At 45.7% G+C, this 24,602-nt stretch overlaps 1 long non-coding RNA gene across 1 annotated transcript in view; it reads left to right on the top strand.

Annotated features, from left to right (window-relative positions):
• Positions 1–3,796: 3,796 nt before the first annotated feature.
• Positions 3,797–24,602, top strand: part of LOC143694250 (uncharacterized) — a 35,191-nt gene continuing 14,385 nt past the window's right edge. Inside the window, exon 1 of the long non-coding RNA XR_013182597.1 lies at positions 3,797–3,895. This is a non-coding gene — a long non-coding RNA (uncharacterized LOC143694250). The remainder of the gene's footprint in view (positions 3,896–24,602) is intronic.

Here is a 24,602-nt window from a genome sequence, read left to right as displayed (position 1 = left end):
TTGGAGTTGGTGCTCTGGGGTGAGTTTTTGAGGGCACAGAGATGCAAATTGGGTGTCTCTGCAGCAGCCTTCAGAGTGGCTCTGGAGGGGAGAGGATTGCATTTGTGAGGGATGGGAGAGATGGTGCTGCAGTAACTGAGAAGCTGAGAACTTGGCCAGGTTTTTGGCTGTTCAGAATGGCAGAAAAGGCCATGCCTGTGTAGCAGTATTAGGACTAAACCTGGAAGGTTCAGCTTGGCAGTGATGATCCTGGGGGAATCTATAGCTGGAAATGCCCTGTGAGGGTGACCTTGCTGGCTCTGGTGTGGAAAGAAGAGGCAGGCTGGAGCCTGTCTCAGTGGTGTGGTCTAAGCTTGCAGCTGTAGGACAGAGCATGGCTTTGTTTGAGCAGTCTGGGGTCAGGGCTGGACCAGGAGCCACCTGCATGGATGGGGTTGCTGAACTTGTGTCTGGGAAGGGAGTGGTCTTGGAAAAGGCAGTGTTGAGAGCAGGGTCCTCTCATCAGGAGACAAGGGAGGTGAGGAGGATCTTCAGACACATTGTGAGAGGTATGAGTAGAAACAGGACAGAAGAGTAGCATGGAAGCCAAAGGAAAATTAATCCTCAGGAAGGTGAGATGTCTGAGTGAGGATGCAGGGAATGCAAAGAGACTGGAGGCAGAGAGTTGGATCTGAGATTGTGAAGACAGTTGTCTGGAAACTAGGCTGTCTCTTTGGCCAGAAATGTTGGTTTCTGTATGTCTGCTTTTGATCTCACTATGAACATCAGTAAAATATTTCCATTTTTCTGGCAAGTGGATGTCCCTAGACCATGCAGCTGCTCAGTAAAGCAGCTTTGTTATCAGGATGGTGGCCAACATTGCAATGACATTATACAGCTGGCTGGGGCCCTGCACTTTTGCCTGCATCCATCACCTGCTTTTGAACTGGTCCCAGTTCTCATTGCTGACCTACTGGAAACCTCTGCCTTGCACCAAGCTAATGTTTATCAGACTGAAGAGGCTTTGAATAAAACAATTCCTGTTCCAGGGAACAAGAATGTTTTGACAAAACTTTAGTCTCATCCCAAAATCTCCAAGCAGCTCCAGCCATCGATGACTTTGACATCTGTGCTCTGAGCTGAGCACAAGGAGAAGATGCTGTATTTCTTTGGTTGGTGCCAGGCTATTGTGATGGCTGATGCAATGTTTTGGCAGCTAAGCTGTAGCAATGAGGGTTTGTGCTGTAGGACCCAGTCCTAATAGTAGTTTTAAGGCTGTAATATTAAAAAAAAAAAAAAAAAAAAGGCCTCATGGAATTGGCAAATGGCCAAACCATAGTACATAACCTCTGAGCACTCCAGGAGTATTTTCCTAGCAGCTGGATGAGGAATGAGTTGACAGAGACAGAGCAGGGGGAGTTTGAAGTGCAGCCCCTCAGATCATTTTTCACTGTGCTGGATTGTCCCTGCACTCCCTTGGCAGGAGACCCAGCCCCTGCTGCACTGGCTCCTTGGCCACCTCCACACTGGAGCTGCTGCTCTCCCTGTGCTGGGCAGGGCTGGGAGGGAGAGGTGTTTACACTTCTCATCCACTGGGAAAGCTGGGAGAGAGCACAGGCACTTCAGAGTGTAATGTGATAACAGCTTTGCCCCCATCACTCACTCCTACTGCTACTAATAGAGAGGGAGAGGGAAATTCCTCAGGCATGTGGGATCTCTCAGCTGTGGAAAAAACACCACCCTGGTCTTCCCCACTTCTTCCAAGTCAGAGGCTGAACTGCTACTCCTAATACAGAGTAATGCCAGGCACCTAACATAGAAAACAGAGAGGATACACTGAATAAATCAGATCAAGGTTTCCCAGAGAGGGCTGCAAAGTCTCACCCCTCCGTAATCACTGCCTGGTGTGGCTGTGTGGCCTGGGGCAGGAGGGTGACAGGGAGAAAATCCCCATCCCAAGCACAGCCACATCTCCCCAGGAACAAGGAAATAACCTCCCAAACTCAAAGTGTACTGGCCAAAGTGAATGACTTTACCATACTCTTACTTTTGTGGCTGTCGATAAATTTTTTTCCATGTTGTTTAGATTTGGGTTTGGTAGGACATGTGATGCTGCAGTGGCCTGACAAAGGAGTTTGGATGACCTGAGAGTGTGGCAGCTTCTTCCTCAGCAAACCCATTGGTGAATGGGTTTCCTGAACCAGTAAATTCATGTGAGCACCCACTCCAGCTGAGGTCACTCCCAGCTTCCAGCAGAACACATCCCTGCTAGAGCAGCCTGTGATGGAGCAGCCTGGGATGGAGCAGCCTGGGAACAGGAGTGCCTGCCTGGTACAGCAGTGCTGGAGCCATGGCAGAAACATTTGTCCCCAAGTGCTTCCCTGTCCTTTGCTCACCCACACTGCCTCCTGTGCTTGGCTTAGATGCAGATGTTCCAGTTATGTTCCAGTTCGTCATCCAAAAGCTTTGGGATTTTCTCTCTCCTCTGAGGCCAGCAGAGCTGGCTAATGGGTGAAGGCTGTTCTCTGACTGGCCATCTTGGCAATGTGAAGTTACTTGGGAGGGTCTTTCCTTGCTGTAAAAACAACCTAATGTGTTCCCCTTGTCCTTTTCTAGGTTTTTGGTCTCATTGACACAGTCAAAGGGCTACTTGGGTGGGCTGGGAGGTGTTGCTGTGCTGGGGAGTGGAAACTGGAGATACAGTCTGACAGAGAGGGAGAGAGAGGGAGAGTGCTCATTTTGGTGAGCCCTACTTTCCTGTGTGCTTGGGGACCCAAACCAGCCCATCTGGGTGTGGGGACCATGCTGGGAGGGAGAGACACCCCTGTGTGGGCTTTGAGGCTGCAGTGCCCCCAGGAGCAGTGCTGAATAAATGGGCATGTCTATATGTGCATCCACTTTAATCACTCCTTAAATGTGCAGCTGTTCTCATGGCAAAGTATTGTACAAGAGTAACGGGGTGACCCCAATTCCCCTTTTGCTCCTGCAAAACCTGTTCATATTCTCTCTCTGCCTGAGAAACTACTGCAGAAGGGATTTTCCCTCTCTCACTCTCTTTTTCACTTTACAAGGAGAAGAACAGTCTTTCATTGTTAGATTTCAAAATAATCCTCTTCTGTCAGAGTCTGACTCCTACATCCAGCAGCAGGGCTGGACCCTGCACCAGAAAACTGTGAAGGAGGTGATGCATGTCTGGCCACCCATTGCTTTTCCTCTCAGTTTCCCAGGAATTGCTGTAGAGCCATTCCCTACTGCTGTGGCCAGTAGAGTAATGCAAAGGAGGGTCTGGCTCCAAGGCCATTGAATGGTGTGCAGAGGATTTTGGACAAAGTCTTAAAGGAAAAGGCTTGGTGGGGATTTTCAGGGGACAGTCTGCTGCCAAGGAGAGCGGCACCAGCCTGAAGCCGGGGCTGTCCCCCAGCCTTTGTTCCTGGGGGTGGTCGGCTTCCTCCGCCCGGCAGGGCACAAAGAGCCTTTGGGAACTGGCCCAAAACTGAGGAGTGGCAAAATGCACTTAGTTCCCCTGCCTTTGTAAAAGGCATGTCTGGATGCCAAGGGAAGTTTCCATATCCTGCTGCCTTGTGTTCTCCGGGGCTCGTCTGGGACCTGCTGTGCCTCCAAGTCCCCCGGCTGTGACCGGAGTCTGGGAGCTCTGCTCCTTCCTTTATGCAGGGTGGAGAAGACAACGGTCAAGTGTTTTCAGCTTTTCTGGCTGATTTGTGCTCATTACAAAGCTGGCTGCCTGGGCCAGTTTTCTGACGTGGGTTGGGTGTCCTGGGGACATTTGCTTTGCTTCTGCTGGGGCTGAGCTTGTTCTGGGGACAGAAGGCTTGGTCAGAAATGTGGGGAAGGTTTTGAAAAGATGGCTCTGAGCTTGAGGATGCCCTCCAAGAAAGACCCAGTCCAGGGTGAGGGGGTGAGTGAGCTGCCTTGCTTAGAAAGCAAATGTAGTGTGGGGAAACACTAAATCCTAAAGACACTAGAGTGCGTTTTGGCTTGAATAAATTGTGAATATTGTCCATAAATTACCTTTTTATCAGGCAAGATGGGTTCTTTGGTCCAGATCCTTTCCTTGTGATTAATCTTGTGGTGAAGGGGTTTTGCCAACACTCAGTATTGGGACAAAAGATAGCACAGGCTTTGTAAAAGGGAACTAAAGAAAATGATACAGATACAGATGATCAAATGACTGTTTATTGGGAATTACTGCTGTGTGGGGAAACTTTTCACAGATTGGTGCAATTACCTGATATCAAGATGGTGCTTAAGCTGTAAAAACCATCCATAGTGGTACGATGGGCAGCAGATTATGAGGATGAAAGCAGGCTGTCATTAAAATAAAGATGCAATTACAGGAGGTGTTTTAATTTGAGTTTATGCAGCATGAGAATTTGTATGTAAAAAATTCCTACTTTGGGAAAATGTGGGGGTATGTCTTTTGTTAATTTTCTGTTAAGACTTTGCCTCTGGTGTGAGTTCATGTACTGGACTACTTAGGTTGCCTTCTACAAGCACACCTTTCAGGCCACCCAGACAGGGCTTGGGTCCATCAGACTGGAGCAGCTGCAGGCAGCTATCATACTGGATCAGCCAAAAAGCATACTTAATCTTAATCTAATATGAAAATAGCAGTAAGTGAAAATCTGCCATTTGTTTGACAAGAGCATCTCCCAGTCTGGGGAGCACTCCCCTCGATGGCCACGTTTCGTGCAGAAGAAAAGCCAGAGCAGGCAGAGAAACTCTGAAATGTGCTATGTGCTTGATATGAAAAGCATGTGAGGCTTTTTTTTCTGTCTTCTGGAAGGAATTAATATAATAGAGCTGCCACCTTTCATCAGTCAGATTTGGTGGCAGCTGAGCTCAGGGACGGTAGCGGAGAGGAGGGCGTGTGAAAGGTGTGGAGAGAACTGGAATTTGCATTGCAGAGGAAGGGATTTTTCTGTGCATCTCCAGGAGAAGTGAAGGGCTGTTCTTTGGTGTTTGCTTCTGTCAGAGACTCTGACAGATTTTGGGCTGGGCTGAGCCTGCTGGGGTGGGCACAGAAAGCATCTGGGTGTGCAGCAGACGTTGCTGCCAAAGAAAACCAAATCCTTTCTTTCTGAGAGCCTGTCAGGGTTATTTAGAGGTGGGTTTAAAATGCACTGCTGTTTTCCCTGCAGTGAGGAATACCTCTCTCTGAACTCTTCCCTGAGGATAGGCTACACTGCCGAGTAGGAGGGAAACATCCCAGCCTGAGCTCACATCTGAGTGTGTCTGAAACACAGTGGAGCTGACACATTTCAGCAATCTAAGGGGAACTCTAGTGCAGAATTTGGTATTCTACGTATATAATGTCCTATATACAGTTTTACAACCTATATATTCAGATTTTTTTTTTTTATTGGAGATGTTTATGTACAGTGTCTAGCACACTAACATTTGCTCTTACTTGCTACAGCCATAATTGTGCTGGATACTGAGTGCCCCTGCTCCTGCTTGCCCAAGTCTTGACCTTACCAGTATACAAGAACCCCCTGGGCAGGGATGAGGATCTGGGGTTCTCACTAGGGGCCACAGAAGCAGAGGACTCTCAGCAACTCACCAGAGATTACACATCCTCAGGTCCTGTCCCAGCAGGACATTTGGATAGGTCCTGCAGGGGATTTTGGATTTGGTGGCTGCCCTGCTTGCCCCTGTGGAGCACTGGAGCTGCTGCTCTGAGACACATTTCTATTGAGCTGATTTTTATATTGGCTCAGTCTTGGCATGTCTAAGGCTCCTGGGATGGAGCTGCCACAGCTTGCTGCAGGCATAAACCTGCTGTTCTCCTATGGCTGCCCCCAGGATTTTTGGCTGCATGGTAACTACCTGCAGTTCTCAGGACACATCAAGCCTCTTTCTGTCCCTTTACAAGAGTTTCTCTTACCCACAGAGAAGCAGAGTTGAGCCACCTCAAGAAAAAATGTGACTGATTTGAATTAAGAAGAAAGTGGAGAAAGAAAGTGTTTGGTTTCCTTCCTGAAGTTTTTTGGAAGATGTCTGGGACATTGGGACATTCCACCAGTGAGTGATAAAATTAACAAGAGTTCAACTCATCTCTCATTGTCAGTGTACACCTTGAGAAGGAGCTTGAACAATTCTGTTAAAACTGCACCACTGCAGATAGAGCTAAAGGCAGGGAACTGGATCTGCCCACTTGTTTGTGCCACAGGTTTCTGTCATCCCTATGACATATCCTGAGGTCCCTGGCTTTTTTTTAAGAGGCATTTACCTATGCCAAATCCCAAGGTTTTTTTCCAGAGGGGGTTGTACAGGGAGAATCAGAATGAAAATCAGGTGCAGACCTGGGGATGTGTTTTCTCTCTCCCAAGCACTTTGAGTGATCTGATATGATGGGGAAAGGGTCTCTTTGCCAGCCTCAAACAGGATAACTGGTGTCACCTGGCATATGAGGCTAAAGAAAGGGGAGAGGTGGGAGATAAAGGTTTTGGTGTGAGGGTGACTGGGTGGTGCTGTCTCACTCCAGATAGCAAACCCAAGATACTGACCCCTGTTTGCCTTTCCCCTTCTTGCTACTTAATGACAGCATCTTAAAAACATTCTGCACGTGTTTTGGGGTATGGGCTGGTTTTATGGATGCTATTGTAATCTGCACAGTGCCTGGCACAGAGGGGCTCAGATCCTGATAAATCCTGGGGCCCCCAGGGTGGATGTCCAAGATTTCCTCCTTTGGCATGGGGACTGTCAGATGGAAGGTACTATCTGATTTTTCACTGTTGAATCTCTTGTCCCTGCATTTTTGATTGTTCCTTTGCCTGGACAGTATAAAAATGAGAAGAGGCTCTGTTCCCTCCTCCCAGTGTAAAGCATTATTCAGAAGCTTCCATTCCCTCCTCCCAGTGCAAGGCATCATCCACAAAGGGGTGAGCATTACAATCATCCAATTTCCCACCTTTAAACCAACCAGTTTTGACTGAGTATTTGCTTGGCATTCACACACTGAACAAGAAAATATCATGGTCTGTGAGCCTCTTGTTTGAATGAATCACCTTGTGAGTAAGGGCCACTGGGTCTCAGACTGCAACTGGCAATTCTCCTGATAGAAAATCTTATTTTAGTGAAAAACCTCAAACATGGGGATCTTTTTATTTGAAGCCTATCAGCATCCCATCCTTCCACCCCTTGCAATTTCAGCAGAGATAAGCCAGGTCTCTGGAGTATATTGTGTTCAGAGTGACCTTCAGGGAGCTGGCGCCACGACCTCGGTGCCGTGCCCCAAGCAGATCTCTCTGCACCTGCCAATATCACCAGGAATCTGCTCTGCACAGCAGAAGGTGTTGCTTCTTGGTGGACCTGGCAATTGGTTTGAAACCTCCTGTTCAATCTGAATTTCAATCTGGCATTGAATGTGGGGGTTTTTTTGCCTGGTTTCTAAATGGATCAAATCCTTCATTTTCTTATTTTGTCTGGTAGGCATTTTTGTACTGTGTACATTTGTGAAGACTGGCTTTCTTATAGATTGCCCTTCTCTTGCTATCTCATCACTGCAGTTACTGCAGGCCTAGTCAGTATTTTTGATTCATGGTTGCATAAAAAAAAAAAAAGCTATTCAGGACAGGACACTGGCAGAACTTTGACATGATTTAGGAGCATTTGATGATTTCTTAGTTATTTAACCTGAAGACAGTGTTAAGCCTGTCCTCCCACCACTGTACATGACATAAATGAAAAATTGGGGGGAAAAAAGCAGCTAGAGAGCCACTCTTCTGCAGATGGCTAACATACACGAAAAGGATTTTCTATTATGTATTTGCTTAATTTAAGTAGAGATAGCATTACTAGCAGGTAGTACCTGGCTGGCATTTACATCTGTCAAGCCTAAATGAGAGTAGGGTGTTTGTGAAGTTGAATGATTTAACATACCAGTCTTTTCTCAGCTGTCATCTATTTCAGGAATTTCAAATCTTTCTAAATTCAACTTTTCTTCTTCTTGTTTGGCTTCAGAGTGGGGGAAATTTTTACTGGAATAAACAAGTAAGTAATTTTAGTAAAATCATAGTGGTGGCGGGGGGAAAAGGTGAAGGAGAATAGAGTAACTAACTCAATGAAATATTGACATGGATAAGTGAAAGAAGGGATAAAAGGGAGAGAGAATATGTGATTATCCAGCATCCCAAATGTGCAGTGTTAACAAAACTTTTCATGTCAAGAGAGATGGTTAGCAATTGGCTTGGTCTGTCAGGATTAAGAGCAATTGCTCAGCCTGCTGGGAAGCCTCACTGCTCAGGTGATGGAGCGAGAATTTCCTATTTATTCAGCAGCTTCCCCGTGAGCCAGGGAATCAGGTCCTAGTGTCAGGCTCGGGCAGAGAGAGTGGCAAGTTCTCTTTCCAAAGTCTGAAAGAGAATTTTTTCTAAAAGCTGATTCTGCATGGTGGAAGCCAGGGTGAGTGCTGCCCTTGCACACAGTTCCTTTTTCATGGGTCCCTTAGGAGGGAATGACAACTCACAGCCATTTGGAAGAATGTTCTCATGACTATTCCAGATGTTTCCCTCTCACATTGAGCTCTTACCAGTTTCCACGACTCTCTCCTTGTTTTCTCCTTTTCCTCTTCCCTTTTCTGCCTTGTCCTGAACATTAAGTAGCAATTAGTGTGATCTGAGCTCTTGCAGTGGCACAATACCAGGAAACTGGATAGTGCGCAATTCCCACTGGTGGATTTACTGCAGTCACTTGGTGTGGGCGAGGAGAGGATGAGCTGTTGGTGACTAATCACATTTCCTCAAGGGCCTGGACTTTTCTTGAAGGTCTTTCTCAAGGCTAGACTCATCTAAGGAACTCCTGATAGCTTCTTGACAGATCACCTGTCTGGCTGCTTATCTGCTGCTGAGCTGGGAATCCCAGGTGGGATTAAGCACCCTACAAGGCAGAATCACCAAAATTCAAAGACATTGATTCACACTTGTGGATTGCAATGTGCTTTTCAGAGGTACAGGCCTTTGAAGAAGCAACAACAATGGATTTTGAACTGTTTTCAAGGAATAGGTGAGAGAGGAACCATGCCAGTTTTAATCCACAGCAGCTACGGTTTTACTGTTGGGTGCCAGACTAGCAGCTGGAGAATGCTGGGGAGCATGTTGAGCTTTGATGTTTCCAAATTGTGGTCCTGGGGGATTTCACTGTAACCAAAAATGTTTGAAGTGCTGGCCTCTTGCCACAGTTTAGGATGAGGAATGTTTCTGAAAACCTTCACAGATCTGTGTGGAACTGGAGTGCATTTTTCCCATGCAATCCCAGGCAGGACTGAGACGGATGTACCATGGAATTGTATTACTGTCTTAGGACATCTCTAATTCACAACCCCAGGGCAACAGCAAAATACTAGGCACCAGATTTTCAGGATGTAACTCTAACTGAATATCTCATTCTTATTGTCTTGGGAAAAAGGAATATCCAATAGTTCATATTTCTAAACTGTAATATGATTTCCAATCCCTAGATTTTTATAAAGTGTAAGAGTGACATGAATTTGGTGTGTGTATATACATCTCTGCATCTTTACATGCAAAAAGTACTGCAGAAAGTAATGTGGGTTTTGTTTTGGTGGTTTTTTTTTTTGTTTGTTTTGGTTTGGTTTTTAATAAGGCAGTGATGTGTCTCCTGTTAAGGTGGCTGTAAAGGTAAAACACAGAATACAAGCCATTAGATTAGCTGTAATTAACATGATTCTAATTTTGGCCTGAAAGAAATTAGTGTAACAGCTGAGGGAAAAACAGGGGTCCTGTTTTGTTGTTGTTCAGTGATGATTAGAAATAAATTGCTCCCTGATATCCATTAGGAAACTGTGAGTTCTGGAACTCATGAAATACTATCAGAGAAGAAACTCTGTCACCCATTAATGTTGGAATGTCTTTAATCAGAAGGTTCAGTGGGACATTGCCCATATACTTTATAAAGAAGCCCTATGAATGGAGATATTTTCCCTCTCTCTCTACACAGCCCTTCACCATGCTTTTCCCTTCTCAGCTTCATTTCAGGTCTGTGCCTGCATTTGGCTTGCAGAGCTCTCACCCAGGTCTCTGGGAAGCTTTTCAGCCAAGAAACGGGTTAAAGAGCCAGTTTTGCAGTAGACAATTAGTCTCTTCTGGCAATATCCTAATTAATCCTGTTATTAGGCTTTGCCACTAATTGCTGTAGGAGAGGTCTGGCCCCGATATAAGCCACCCCCTTTGGCGTGGTGCCCCCAGCGCAGCCTGACCCGGCGCTCCCATGGAATTCTGTGCAGGAATTCGCCAGGGCGGATGGCAAGGGGAAATGTGCTGTGACCCTTCCTGGGTTACAAGGGGAAATGTGGTGTGGAACCCCTTCCTGCATGTCTGGGCAGTCCAATTTGGGGGCGATCACCACGCTGTGTGTGCTCGGTGGTGTGTCCCAGCCTCCAGGTGCACGATGCGCCACCGCAGCCTGCTGTGGATAAAAGGCTTTAGATTAAAAGCCTTGATCACCTCCCGTTAATGCTTCACGCCAACGGGGCTTTTAAAAGATTGTCTCGATGATAAAATGAGTGACCTTCAGATCAGAGGGTTTCAGAAGTGCCAGCTATGCCCTCCTATTAGATTGTTATTACGGGTTATAATGTCCTGCTATAAATTGGATGAGACTGGGTGTAACAGTGAGGCTGGGTTCATTCCTTCTCCCCAGTCCCCATCTCACCGGGACCACGTTTCTCTTTGTGCTCACTGCACAACAGCTCACACCTTCACAGTTTCCTGCACTTCTCCCTGAATTTTGCTCCTCGGCGTTTGTAATGTTTTGTAGAGTGCTCCACCATCCAAGGAGCCCACTTGAGTGCTCACTAAAAGCAACACTCCAGCCTTGTGTGGGTGATGCTGGGTGCCCCTGGCCCATCAGCCAGGTGGTGTTTCCCCTGATGAGGCAAAAAACGGGAGAGCATTCTCTAAACAAGGGCAGGAGGCAGGGAAGATGACTACAAACAAGTGTAACAGTGCTCTTGTGTTGCAAACTGCATGCCAAACAGGAACCTCTTGTTTTTCAGGAGCTGCGTGTCCTTGAATTGACTGTGCTCACCTCTCTTGCTGAGCCCATCCTGCTGAATCACACAACCTCACCTGGATGTGCTGTGTGTGTGATGCAGCAGGGAGGAACAATGCTGGGTTCAAGGGGGTCTCTGAAACTGCACTGAAACTATTCTGAACTAAGCAGAGTGCCAGGCAAGTCTGAAAACCCCGTTTGTTGCTTCTGATACGGGAACGTTTGGACGACAAGTTGTTATCAATAATTTTAATAAGGTGCCTGTGAACAGTAACAGAATTGATGCACAGATGGTGAAAATCCTCCCAGAAATGGCTTTTCAGTTCAAGGGAGTGACTCTTCCTACTCCTACTCACTGATTAACACTGGGTTGGTGAGTGTGCTACAGACCAGGGGAGAGAAACTCCTCATGAGATGAGGCTGGCAGGGTTTGGTCCAGCTTGTGCATCCCATCTCTCTGCTGGCCTTTGCAGCTCACCTTTCTGCATTTACTGCTGAGCTTTATGGGCTTGCAGAATGATTTCTGGAGCTCTTTCAGATCAATACACAGTAGAGGTCCCTCTCTGGAGGGCATGTTCTGACATGATATTACCCTGTCATCGGTTCTTTTCTCAGTTTATAGCTTGCCTTAATATTTAAATGGGTTTCTTGCTGCAGTGCTTGTGCCCCGTTTACCCAAATAATCTATAACTCAATGACTTCTAAATCCACTTCACAAGTTGTTATATTCATTATAAATGAGTTGTAGTGCAACCTGCATCTCAAGTAGACATTCTCATCTGGAGGTCTGTGCTGAGATCCAGCAGGAGCAGCGAATATATTAAACCCATAAAACCCCCAAGACATCCCATACCATACAAAATGAGCTCTAACTACAGACTTTATTCTTCCTTATCACTTCTATTTGCCAGCCATTCAATGGAAATGTATCAAACACACACACACACACACTCTCACCCCAGGCAGCTGTTCCTGCAGCCACAGCACCTCGCCAAGGTTTTGCAAGTGGCTGCACTTCCAGCAAGGCTGTGTGGAGGTGGCTGAGACTGCAGATCCCTGCAGTTATCTGTGTGAGCCTTCAGAGCCTGTGCAGCAAGGAGCCAGCCCAGCAGCATCTCCTGTTGGGCTCCAAGCCTGGTCTCACTGATTTCAGTGGCACCAGGATCCCTGGCTGCTTTTTCCCACTTGAAGAGGCAGCTTGGTGCTGACTGGCCAAGGATTCAGACATGCCTCTGTGTCTTTGGGGGCTTTATTATTGTCACAGTCAGCTTTATCTGTGCAAAGGCTTTGTCTGGTAGGGTCTTAGCTACTTTTTAATCTCAAATCCTGGCTGATTGCTGTGCTAAAGCCAGCTTCACTCCCAAAACATTGTTTATCTGAGAATCCTCCATAGATGTTGCTTTCAAGATTTAACTTCCCTTTTAACTCTGGTTTTGTGCTGCTGTGGTTTTTTTTTTTCCTTTGTTTTTTGGTTGGTTGGTTTTTTTTGTTGTTGTAGTTTTTGGGTTTTTTTAAACACCATGGAGTAGTAGATTTAAAAAGGATTTTTAAAAGAGGAAATCTGGAGTTTGGAAGAGACTCCATACCCCATTCTGACATTGAACACAGGAGAAATATTAGAACTTGGCAATATTCCTTTGCTTGTAAAATCTGATAGATTTGGATTTGACTGGTTTGCCTTGGATTGAGTAAGAATGTTAATAGTGTATGAAATTCAATGAGCTCTAATGCTATTTAAAAAGTCCTAATGAGAAGGGTGCTTTTGTGTCAAATTCTATTGGTTTTTTTATTTCCTTTTCTGCCTTCCGTATTTGAAGAGCACTAAAAATATTTTTAACAACTAAGGAGGAAAATAGACTTTTGTCTGAAGGACCTATGGGAGTAGAGGAGTCTGGGGGAAGGCAATGGAATTTATTTGGTTGGTAGCTTTTACTGTATAGATTTATTCCTCTGTGAACCATTAAACTGGGGAGTTTGCTTGGCTTAAAGCTGGGGCTAATTGGGATCTGAGTTACTGACTGGCTTCCTTCTCTTCCCAATCAAGAGTCATTGTCTTTCCTGCCTGTTGAGACTTTTGTGTGATTTACTGGAAAGTATCAGCTTGAAGGACAAAGAATTGAGATTATAATTTTGTACAGTGGTGGGTTTTTAAGTGATCCTTAGATTAAATGCAAGATTCCTGTCTATAACAAATGGTAAAATCTTGTGCATTTTGGTTTTGGTTGGACACACAGTTTCTTAAAAAAAATCCATGAGGGGAAAAAAATATCCCTAAAGTGGTATTTTTTTATCCAAATAAAAATATTTAGTTTGTTGAACTGAACTGAAGCTTCTTGTTTTGAACATTATTAGATTGGGTCTGTCTGTGTCCTAAAATCACTGCCCACAGCACAGACTTGGTTCCTTTACTGATCTTTCTGCTTTGACTGGGTTTTGTTCCTACAGAGGCATCATAGGAGATATATGCTTGGTATGGAGCCCAACTCACAGAAAGGATAAGAGCAATGAACTCTCAAACATCCACTTGTAGTAGGCACCAAGGACCATAAGCTGATGCAGTTGTGCCAAGCAGCCTTGAAGCAAGCTGTTTCTAATGATGTTAAAATAAGATCTTTCATAATTTAAATAATCTTTGAACTTAAATTCTGAAAAGAACTTTGATATTTTAGCTTTTTCTCCAGCCTGGAGAGGAAAACAAACATCCAGTGATCAGAATTCACTATGGAATATTAAATCTGATTTTATTGTTTTGCTTTAATACTACACATACAAGCAAAATTGATCAAGACCTGATGCTCCTGAGTTATATCTTATACAATTTTATGACTTTTCAAAAAATATTTTCAAACATTTCTGCTCCAAAAGCTTGACAGGTCCCTGCACAGAAAGCCTTAGGACATGGAACTCCAAATATACTGTTTCATTCATTCTCACTAGCCTCTTAAAACCTAGTACTCATTTTATGCCAACAGACAGAAGAGCCTTTTTCTAACTGCAATAAATCTGATGACAATTTACTTTTTATTAAGTCTTATGTAATGCACTGTTTATCTCCTGGATAGAATTTCTTTTTGACTTCTGACTTAGTTGGAAGCAGAAACAATTACTCCTGCAGCAGGGAAAGCTGCTCCTTCTGCAAGTGCTCCCAGCGCTGTGCTTGCCTCTGCTGCTCTGTGTGGATGGGAGGTAAGCACTGCTCTCAAAGGCTTCTACACCAGCCAAAAGCTGGGCTTTAAGTTGTGCTAGGTCTGGTGTGCAGATTTAGCCAAAGCACCCAGAAATTCCAGTTTGCACCTTCCCAAAGGCTGCCTGGGCTGAGTCCCAGGGCAAAGAGATGCTCTGCTTCAGCTGCAGCTGAAAACTTCACCTTGTGGTCCTGAAGATGCTTGCTCAGCTAAGTCTTTCCTAGAATAAAGCAAAAATGGATCTGAGTGACAAAGCCTGGATGGTGCAGAGCCCAGCCAGGTCACTGGTGGGACTGGTGTGGCCTCCACTGCTATCTCCAGAAGGGAAGGAGGCTCAGCATCTTGCACAGGGCAGCCTCAGAAAACCTCCTGTGACACTGCTCATAGCATCATACAAAGCACCAGCCATCAGCAAATAATCTTTGCCAGTTATGTCCAATAGTGGTTTCAAATCCATTGCTTGTTTTCTCTTTTCAGAGGTTCTGCTCTGGTTTCCCGAAGGAGAAGTTGTAAAAAGCCTTGCAAAAGGCAGATCTTGCAGTGTAATGTCTCTTCCTCTTTGAAAAGGATCAAGTCCCATAAATCCTGCACAAGAGCTTGGTCTTTGCAATCATCTAGTCCAGGCTACAGACCTAAGAAACAAAAAATAATCAGCTCAGGCTGTGGATGCCTCATCCCCAGAATTAATTGTTCAGGTTTTTGTCATTATCTCTTGGCTCTTTTGCAGATATTTTTTTCCAAGTTCATTTAAGAGAAATCTAAAAAAAGAAGCTTTCATTGCAGTATCAAACATATTTCTGTATACATCACAAAAATACCTCTCTGTATAGTTCAAGGATGTATCACTGTTCTATTAACTGTGTGACATCTGCATATTGGCACAGGTTTCATGCCCTGGCTGCTCTCGAGGGGCTGTACCCCTGTTCTATTGCTGGTACAGCCATTATTCCAGGGTAACTGGTGCACAAGGGCAGTGTTATATTAAGTGCAACATATGCTAGAAATCAGAAATGGAAATGCCTCATCATTGCAGTAAGAGCACTAAGCCAAGGCTTAGTTAGCAGCTGGGACTCAATATAAAAATAGTAAACCTGGGTGAGAAGGGCTCATAGGAGAAAAAAAAAAGGCAATAAAAGAAGAAGGAACTTCTAATTTTAATTTTTAAAACCCACTGGGGAAAGCATTTTTGCTTGATTTTTCATCAACATAGAAACAATGATAATAAGAGTCCTGAAATCTTCAATGAAAAATCTCAAGGGTTTTGGCTGAATGGTCTTGCTCTCTTCTGAAGTGGTTTTTAATTTCTGCCTTTCGTCAAACCTCAAGTTTGAGCACAAAAGGGAAAACTTCTGAGATGAAACTTCTACAACTTTTCAAGTTTTGTTTGTATTTTGTTTGTTGTTGTTGGTTTTTTTTAATTTTTGCCACAGTTGTTTGTAGAGCATATCAATATTACTGTTAGCTTTTTTTTTTTTCCTCCTGGAAGAAAAAGGTAAATATATTCCAGAAGAATATCTTATAAATCTGTGTTACATCACAAAGGAAAACATCTTCACTAAAAAATGTAAATACATTCCAGAAGAATATCTTATAAATCAGTATCATCTCACTAAGGAAAATATATCTTCATTGGTCTTGAAATAACTCAGGAAACCTAGAGGCAGGGACCCAACTGCACTGCCACCAGACTGGATGTGGAGCAGGGCTCTGGCATGGGGAGCACAGCAATAATCTCCTTTGCTCTGTAGGGAGACACCCAGCCTCATAACTTGGTGATATTCAAGGTGTTTTCCAACCTTAATGATTCCATGATTCCCAAAAGGCTCTAGAGGCAGAGTGCTGTGTGCTGTGCTGCTCCACCTGGGGCCCCTTTCTGTGAGTCTTCATCCAGACTGGATGAACCTCTGACCTTAAATCCTTGAAGGTATCTAGGTGGTTTTTGTGTAGACAATTTGAGAAAATTGTGGGTTTTATTAAACTGTTCAGTCAAGGGACCCAAGTAGGGCAGTGGTTCTTTGCTTGAGTTTTAGGTATTTCTTGAATCTCTGTCCTTCTGTGCTTCTCAGATGTGCCCCCTCCTTTTCAATACTTGAATCTACTCACAAATCCTCTCCCAGAGCTTTGATGCTTTATGGGAAATACAACACATTTGAGGACATGGCACTGTAGATGAATGAACAGGAAAAAAAGAAAAGGGAACTAGACCTCCTATCAGGATCTACAGCTTCTATTTTTTTTTGCCCAAATACTTTTTAAAAGAAGTTTTTAGGGGAAAAAATATCATTGACTGTAAAATTCGAATGAGTGGTAGTGCCATTAACATTTTCCAGTTGAAATTCTGTTTATCTGTTTCTGCCAGCCTGCTGGCTCTCTGTTCACTGATTTAAAGGATATGCCATGGCTGGTGAGCAAACTCAGATGCCTGACTCTAGTGCTGGCCCTTTCCACTGGGCTCAGGAGTCCCTGGTGTTTCCATGTTGGGATATTTGTCTGTCTGTTCATTCAAGTCTGATCAACAGTGCAACTTCTCTGATAGATTTGGAAGTGATGCTTCACTGCAGCACCAGTTTGTGGGCCCAGACTTTATTGCTATAGCTGCTCTTGTGCAAGCTGAATGGGCTGATGATATTGTTTGGTTTCCTTTCCTTCCTTGTGTCTTCAGCATTCACACACCTTTCACAGCACTACTGCTTCTTCCAATACATATCTAACAAAAAAAAGTCCATAGACTTGCTGGATCTGACCAGAGCTGTGTGGACAGTGTTGGTCTGGCTCCTGCTGGTCAGTGTCACTGTAAGAAACCAGGTGTTCATTGAGGGTAGGGAAGAAAATCTTTCCTAAGCACGCTGGAAAAGCTGCCTTGACAAATTTCTGTTGAGAAATGTGGCTGGAAACACAGATTTACTGTTCTAGATGGTACCTGCAGCCCACACACCTCACCTGGAACCTCCTCAGCCAGGTCTGTCCTGTGTCACACAGGACCTGTAGCCCGAGGAAGGCTGAGAGCACAAACACCCCTGCATGTCTTGTAAGCCTCCTTGCAGCCTCTGAGACAAGCACTGGTGCAGCAGGGGCTTCTGCTGCTGGTGGGGCTGGCACAGATGTGCACTGCTCTGGATCCTTCTACTACAGCTTTCACAGAATCACAGAATCACAGAATCACAGAATCACAGAATCACAGAATCACAGAATAATGAGGTTGGAAGAGACCTCTAAGATCATTGAGTCCAACCTATGCCCTAACACCTCAACCAGACTATAGCACCAAGTGCCATGTCCAGACTTTTATTAAACACATCCAGAGATGGTGATTCTACCACCCCCCTGGGAAGGGCATTCCAGTACTTTATTATTCTTTTGGTGAAAAATTTCTCCCTAATATCCAACCTATACCTTCCTTGACGTAGCTTGAGACTGTGTCCTCTGGTTCTTTGCTGTGGGGATCCTATAAAAGCACTCCTTGAGGGAGCTCCTGTAGCAGCAGAGGGCAGTAACTTTGGGAATTGCTTCAAGGATGCCCTAAAAAACTCCCACCATCCTCCTGTGTGGCATCAGCACAAAGAGCAGCCAATGATTTGTCTTGCTCCATCCTGAATTTGCAGAAAACTCTGTTTTACCAGCCCAACTCTGTTTCATCAGCCCAGCCTGCCAGGCCTTGAGAAGCTGATGGCTGAGGGAGGAAATGAGGCACACCAAGACTGTGCTATTGTGGTGGAGTCACGACCTTGCTGACCTCTGGCCCCCAGCTCACACAAACAATACTGTGACCAAATCAGGCTACAGCCTTCAACAGATGGAGAGTCAATACAACAGCACTGAAGGATAATATATTGATTTCGTTTAAACAGCCAGGAAAACCCAGAATACACCAGTTATAAAAAACATGTTCTGCCCTCTAAGTTGACCTCTTAGAAAATTTGAACAGAGCTATGTAAAAAGTGAGAGAGAGACAGAGGAGATGCTCATCAAATTAGGAGAAGAAATTGCCTGAAAATGGCATTTGGGAGACAGAGTTAGACAATTTTTAAATAATAGAGTTGGAAACACAATGAAAATAGCCCTATCAAAATAGAATATATGTGACAGAATTTTTATAAAGCTTCACAAGGCTTCTGCAAATATAATATGCAAGCTGGGAATATTGGATTCCAAATAATGAAAAGCTCCCAGTCAAGCTCCATCTCATTGCAATGAGCTGTAGTGGCTTTAGGCAGATGCTAAGAGGTTGCAAGAAAGTGCTTAAGCAGTCTTACATAAGAGATAAATGTGATGGATCCACGTGTAATAGAAACACTTTTGGGATAAAAAGAATCTCCCATAAAATCACACTAGAGGCAAAGGTGGAAGCTGTGATGGATTCATCTGTGTCTGCTGCAAGAACTACAGCATAAGAAAACAATCTCAGGCTGGATAGTGAGTAGATTAGAGGATCAAGGATGTTTTGCATTTGAAAACCCAATGCAAGGTTAGAACTGAAAAGTTAGAACTGAAAAAGGAAGATTCTTGCAGAAAATATCCTGTGGGCTTAGGATCCAGCTGCTCTCCACAGCTGCACCTGTGACCTTTCCACGTGCTGAAGGGGCATTTGCAGGTGCACTCCTACCAAAAGCTGAGATTCTGCTGCACACACAGGGCCTGACCCTCATCCTGGGTATGCAGGCATGGGCTGCTGTGCACCCATGAGAGGTCTGGATTTCCACATCTCACACAGTTTGCTGCAAGGAGAAATTTAGGCAGAGAGCAGCAGCAGCAGAGCACCTCTGTAATGGTCCTCCTGGTGTGTGCACACACACAAGCACACTTAGACACTCCTGTGATGAATAGAGACCTGCACAGGCTGCCCCTCCCTCTGACTGCACAGTTACCCATTCCTAGCCCAACACAACATGTGGTGCACTCTACTTTTTCATAGAATACTTCCCAAAAATAAAATGGAAAGTTTAATCCTCCCTCTCAACACTTTTTTTTTTAAACCTTTGCAAATGATGTTTCTTTCTGCTGTAATTTAGGATCTGTATAAATATATTCTGCTGCAAAGGGTGATAATTACCACACCCACACAATTTTATAATACACACATCTAATTGTAGTACAGTTATTTGTGGCAGCCAGGCACTGAAAATATACTTTTAGTGTATGCCTCTAAGCAATGACAAAAAGTCTTTTTACTGCTACCTGAATCTATACTTTCAGGGCATTTCTCTTTCACCTCACTAATCTGCTTTTAGATTTTGCTCTTTGTGTGGCTTTCAAAACTTCCCCTCTGCAATTAAAAATATAGGTAATTAGTAGGGACATAAAAAGACTCTTTAAGAATGTCTTGTCAGTGTGTCACAGTGCCTTGTGCAGATGCCCAAGCTGAATCCAAAAAAGGTGAAGGACTTTCCCATTGGTACAGCAGAAGGAAATATAGATATTGCTCTTTCTTGTGGGTCAGTCTGGTCAGGGCACGACTTTGGCCAAGGCAGGGGGATGGTCATGGTCTATTTTCATCCTTTTATGGATGTCTTGCCAAAGGAGAAGCCAGGTCCTCCACTCCCTTTCTTTTCTAAGAAGCAACAGCATTTTCCACAAGTCACCCTACTCCCAGAGGTTTTATCTGCATTGTCCAACAAACCAGTGCCATGGTTTGCTCTCACATCCTGATCTATTGATTGCCAGCACCCCATGAATGTCAAAAAGGCCCTCGGAGGCAATCAGCTATTTCTCTTCGAATGTAAATCCCAGCATTGTTCGGGAACCCTTGCTGCAGGGGCTGTTCCCTACAGGCAGTCCCTGCAGTTACCTTGTCTCTGAATTCACTCCTCATCTACCCAGCCTCTCCCTGCATGTGCCCTTGAGGGGCAGCTCATTCCTAAATCGCTTCCCTAAGCCTGGATTTCTCAGAACTTGAACCGGGATTTGCTGGAGAGAGAAGCCTGAGCCTGAAGCGCTCACTTCCTCGTGTAGTTGTAGCTCCCCAGATTTAGGATGCCTGAAAGGATTATGTGCTGTTGCCAGAGGCCTTCATCACCCAAAAAGTGAGATATCCTTACTGCTCACCTTTTGCAAGGGAAGAGGACATCCAGTGCAGTCAGAGAGAGCTTTGGGTCAGATCTCCAGGGGTCCTGCCTCTGGAAATTTTGAAGTCCAGACAGAAAACCAATCCCAGACATAATTAGACAAAGTCCTTAATGAGTCACAGAGTCAGAACTTGCCTCTGCTTGATGGAGGAGACAGAAGGAAATGTTTGTGACACCTAGGGTGAGACATCTGAGGGCTGTGAGCTGGTGTGCAGTGTCAGGGATGCTGTGGGTGACTCAGGCTGGGTTTAGCAGGCAGGGCAGTGCCTCTCTGCTTCTTTGGGACATTCACCCTCTTGAGGTTAAGCTGCAGAAATTTCGACTGCAGAGGGGAAAAAACACAGTGCAAAGGCAGAGTTTCAGAGTTGGGCACATATGTGGGATTATGGCAGAAGGAGTAGGGCTGGGGCAGAGGCTAGAAGGGGGCAGGGACAAAGCTGGCATGGAAATTGTTTGCGGCAGCAGCCAGCAGCACAGGCTCCACACGGTGCCAGGATGCCAGAGCATGCCCTGAGCCTTATCTGTGGATCTCTGCATCTCAGCTTTGTGGGTTGGAGCAGGCCTTGGCCAGTCTGCAGCTCCTTCTGTCCTTGGGGTGTTCCCTTTCACCCTGTGGAAAGAACTCTCCTTGAAAACAATGCAAAAGCCCTTAGTTCTCAAAGGTAGTGAAATGGTTTGAATGTACCCTGCTCCCTCTGAGTGGACTCCTGTGGCATTACAGAGGTGATTACACCCTCTGGCAGTGCAGAAACCCTCTCTCCTCTGCCCTGCAGCACCTGTGGGACCTGCAGGAGCCCTGGAACTTTCCAGCCTGGTGGCACTGTCAGGAGCCCCCTGCCCTTGTGGCACCGTGCTGTTCCCTGAAGGGCACCCTGCACCTCTCCAAGGCTAAAGCAGGGGCAGGACCAGGCTGCCAAGGTTCCAGGGGCACAGCTGCAGCCTCCTGTCACAGCTTGTTGTCAGGAGGCAATTAGTCTAATAATTGCTGGAGATGCCCCTTGGGACCTGACTCCATTCTGGGCCCTCTGACCCTCTCTAGACTGGATTTCACCCTGAATTGTCCATGTCCTCCTGTCCTCATTTCTTCTCTTCCTCATTTCTCCTCTCTCTGGGTTTCTGGAACAGATCCCAGCATCAGCCCCTCCAGTCCCTTCACCCTTTCATTCTTCCAGCACTTCCTGAAACCAATTTTCAAATCAGCTCTAAATGTGAATCTTTTCTCATGGATCTCCACTGCCTATCTTATCTATCCCATGACTGTGAGCATTAGGAATTTATGGAGGTATCACTAAAGCCCAGCCCTGAGGACTTTTGTTGCACAGTCACACAACAAACTCCCAAAACCACCAGCCTGGCCCAGCATCCCCCACTGTCTCTCCAATACAATGACAGCAATAACTTTGTAGTCTAGCTGTCTTCATTGATTCATTTGGATCATTTTTGAATAATCTTGCTCAGCACCTTTTTCAAGTCCTGGCTGATATTGATTAGAAAATCTGGAAAACATTAGTTCATTGGAGGTAAACAAATATGAGAGAAGTCTTGAAGAGAAATATGTCAGAGACATAGAAAGATAGGTCAGGTATTGATTTTTGTCTGTCTCCATGCCAAGGTGAGCCAGGCTACACTGAATGAACAGCTGGAGACGTGAGGAGACTGCAGAGAGTCCCTGCTTTAGGGGCTGTTACCCTGGGAGCAGTGGCACAGCACAGATTGCAGCAGGGTCTGGACTCTGGGATGCTGTGGCTGTTGCTCAGTGAGAAAGGTGGCACAGTCCTTGGGGAATACAAGCAGAGGTCTTCAAGGCAACTTTCCTACAAAGCTCAGAATGGATTTTTTTTCTCTCTTTGAGAAGATGCTGTTCCTCCTTCTTTGGGTCTGATCTGACAGATGAATTTGGGGAATGCCAGTTACCCAAATGTGGTGCCAAGTACCACTGAGCCTTGTGCAGTGCAAGTGCAGAGCTGCCCGGTGCTGGGAGGGTTTAATCTCAGCAAGGATAAGTCTGAAGCAGGCTGGAAAATCTTCCTGGGCAGATATGCAGTACATTCACTTGGAGTTACATTGCTGTGCTTGTGCTCCAAGACACAGGACCCCAGGTGTCCTGGCTTTCGTGCCTGCTCTGCATTCCTTATAAGTTATTGAGTGGTTGGGAATTAAAAATATCCCTGTGAATATTCTGATTTGACAAGTACAACTACGTGCACAGATAATAACAGAAAGCTTTTCTAATGGAAATAGAGATAAAGTTAAAAATCCAGAGCCCTGTTTATTAAAGCTTAGGTTGCACTGTGATGTGTTACACTTGGTGACTCACCCTGGTGTCACTGGGACCTGCATACTAATGCTGCAGGGCAGGAGGCTGGGCCATGAGCAGGCAAAGATCATTCCAGTTAGGAAGATGACCAAAACCAGCTCTGCTCATGCACTACCTGCAGCTCTGCCATGAATAATGTGCAGAGCACCTAATCTGTATCCCTAATCAGTTTAAAGGCATGACTCACACATCAGGCCCGTGCCAAAAGATGATGAAGGCAGATCTGAATGCTGGGGCTGAGAAGTCCCCTCTGAGCAATGGTGGCCCCTGGTCCTGGGGCTGAGCCTCTGAGCCAGTGATGATGCTGCAGCCCCAGTGCTTGGGGCATCTCTGCTGCCATGGCAGGGCAGCACTGTGGTGAGGTCACTGTCACTGTCTCCTGCTGGGGCTCTGCTCCTGGCTCCTGGTGGGTGACTGGGAGCCCTGGAGCCTGGAGGGAGCATTTCAGCTGCCAGCTGCAGTGTGCTTTGGAAATGCAACTGCATTAAGAGCGTGTGAGGGCTGAGAGATCCCTTCCTTCTCCAGGCTGAGCTTTGTTAATTTGAAGGAGCAGGTCCAAGCAGCTGAGAGGCTCCCAGTGAATGCAATCTGTACCAGGGCCATTTCTGTGTGCACAGCCCTGGCTATTGCAAGGTGCAAGGATTTGCTCCTCATCATCTTCAGGAGTGGGGAATTGCTGCAACTCTCTTCTGGCTCCTTTCAAAACAGTTCAAACCTGCCAAATCACTAGGGAGGCCAAGGGCTGCTGAGCTCCTGTAAGAAATCAAATGAACACTCTCTCTTGAAATGGCAAAGTACCAAAGCTGGTCACTGACAGGGGGGTTCAGGGATCCTTCACTCAGACAGTTGCGTGGGGAAGATGGAGTGGAAGAGATGACAGGAACAAGGGAGACAAGTGGATTCACAGACTGGGACCTGCTATTGAACTGCTGTATACCCACAGGAGTATACTCAGACATCTTCAGGTGGTGCAGGCTCACTGTGGAATATCTTGGCTCCCTCCCTTGTGAGTGCTGCTGCTTTTAACTCTGAAGCTTGCCTCTCTGAGGGATGTCTGTGTGGATCAGGGCTGGGTGATGCTGATGGAGTGTTGCAATATCTTTCCCACTGAGTGACAGGCAGCATATGAATCATCAACTGGTACTGAAGTGAGGTGGGGAGGGGTGTGTGGGGTGGGCAACCATCTCTTTCAGTCTCATTTCTCTTTTGACAGGTCTCCCAGGGCTTGTCACACAAGGCTTGTATAGCCAGGGCCTCACTCTTGGTTTTATCCTGGGAGCAGTAACAGAATAATTGCCTATATAGGATAAGGAAATAAACACCTTGATGCCTCTTGGGAAAAGATTCAAAGAAGACCCCTAAAAAAATATAAAAAAAAGAGCTTCTAAAAGCCAGGCATTGCAGCATCTAAATAAGAAGAGCTTGGCCTCTGTTGCCATTCAGCATTTGGTGAGAGCAGGCTGTGGGGCCTGAGGCAGGTCAGCCCCTGGGGCTTAGCCAGGAGATGTCTCCCACCTGCTGTCAGAGCCTGCAAGGGAAATACTGAGGGCTTTGGTGCCTAAGTGGTTTTCTGGATCTGCCTCTTGGCAAAACTTCTGCTTATTTTAGAGCACTTGGGAATTCATCTGCCCTTTTCATTAGTTTCCATTTTGGGCTCCTGCCTTCACCCTGCAATGGGCAGAGGCAGCCAGGTGAAATGGCTGAACTGAATCCATCTGGACCAGGATTTTGTAGGGGTCTCTCATGAAACAAATTGGTTCTCCCATGCTGTTCAGACCTTCCAGCAGTGCTGTATTGGACACATCTTCTGACACACGAGTTCTTACAGGGCTGCTGTGCCACTGGTCTAGGAACTGCCCAGGAGCTGCTGTACCCTCAGCAGCTTCACCCACCAGGGGTGAGAGCAAAGATTGTGACTGCCATTGCCTGAGCAGAAACAATAAATATACAGCCCTCTCCCACTCCTCTGTAGTGACTGATCCTCTCCCCCCACTGTCAACAGGGGGTGGGCCAGGGCAGGGTTGGAAG

The sequence above is a fragment of the Agelaius phoeniceus genome, chromosome 6 (assembly GCF_051311805.1).
Source record: "Agelaius phoeniceus isolate bAgePho1 chromosome 6, bAgePho1.hap1, whole genome shotgun sequence".
Classification (NCBI taxonomy): Eukaryota; Metazoa; Chordata; class Aves; order Passeriformes; family Icteridae; genus Agelaius; species Agelaius phoeniceus.
Note: the sequence above shows the minus strand (reverse complement) of the source record. Positions and strands in the feature narration are given on the sequence as shown.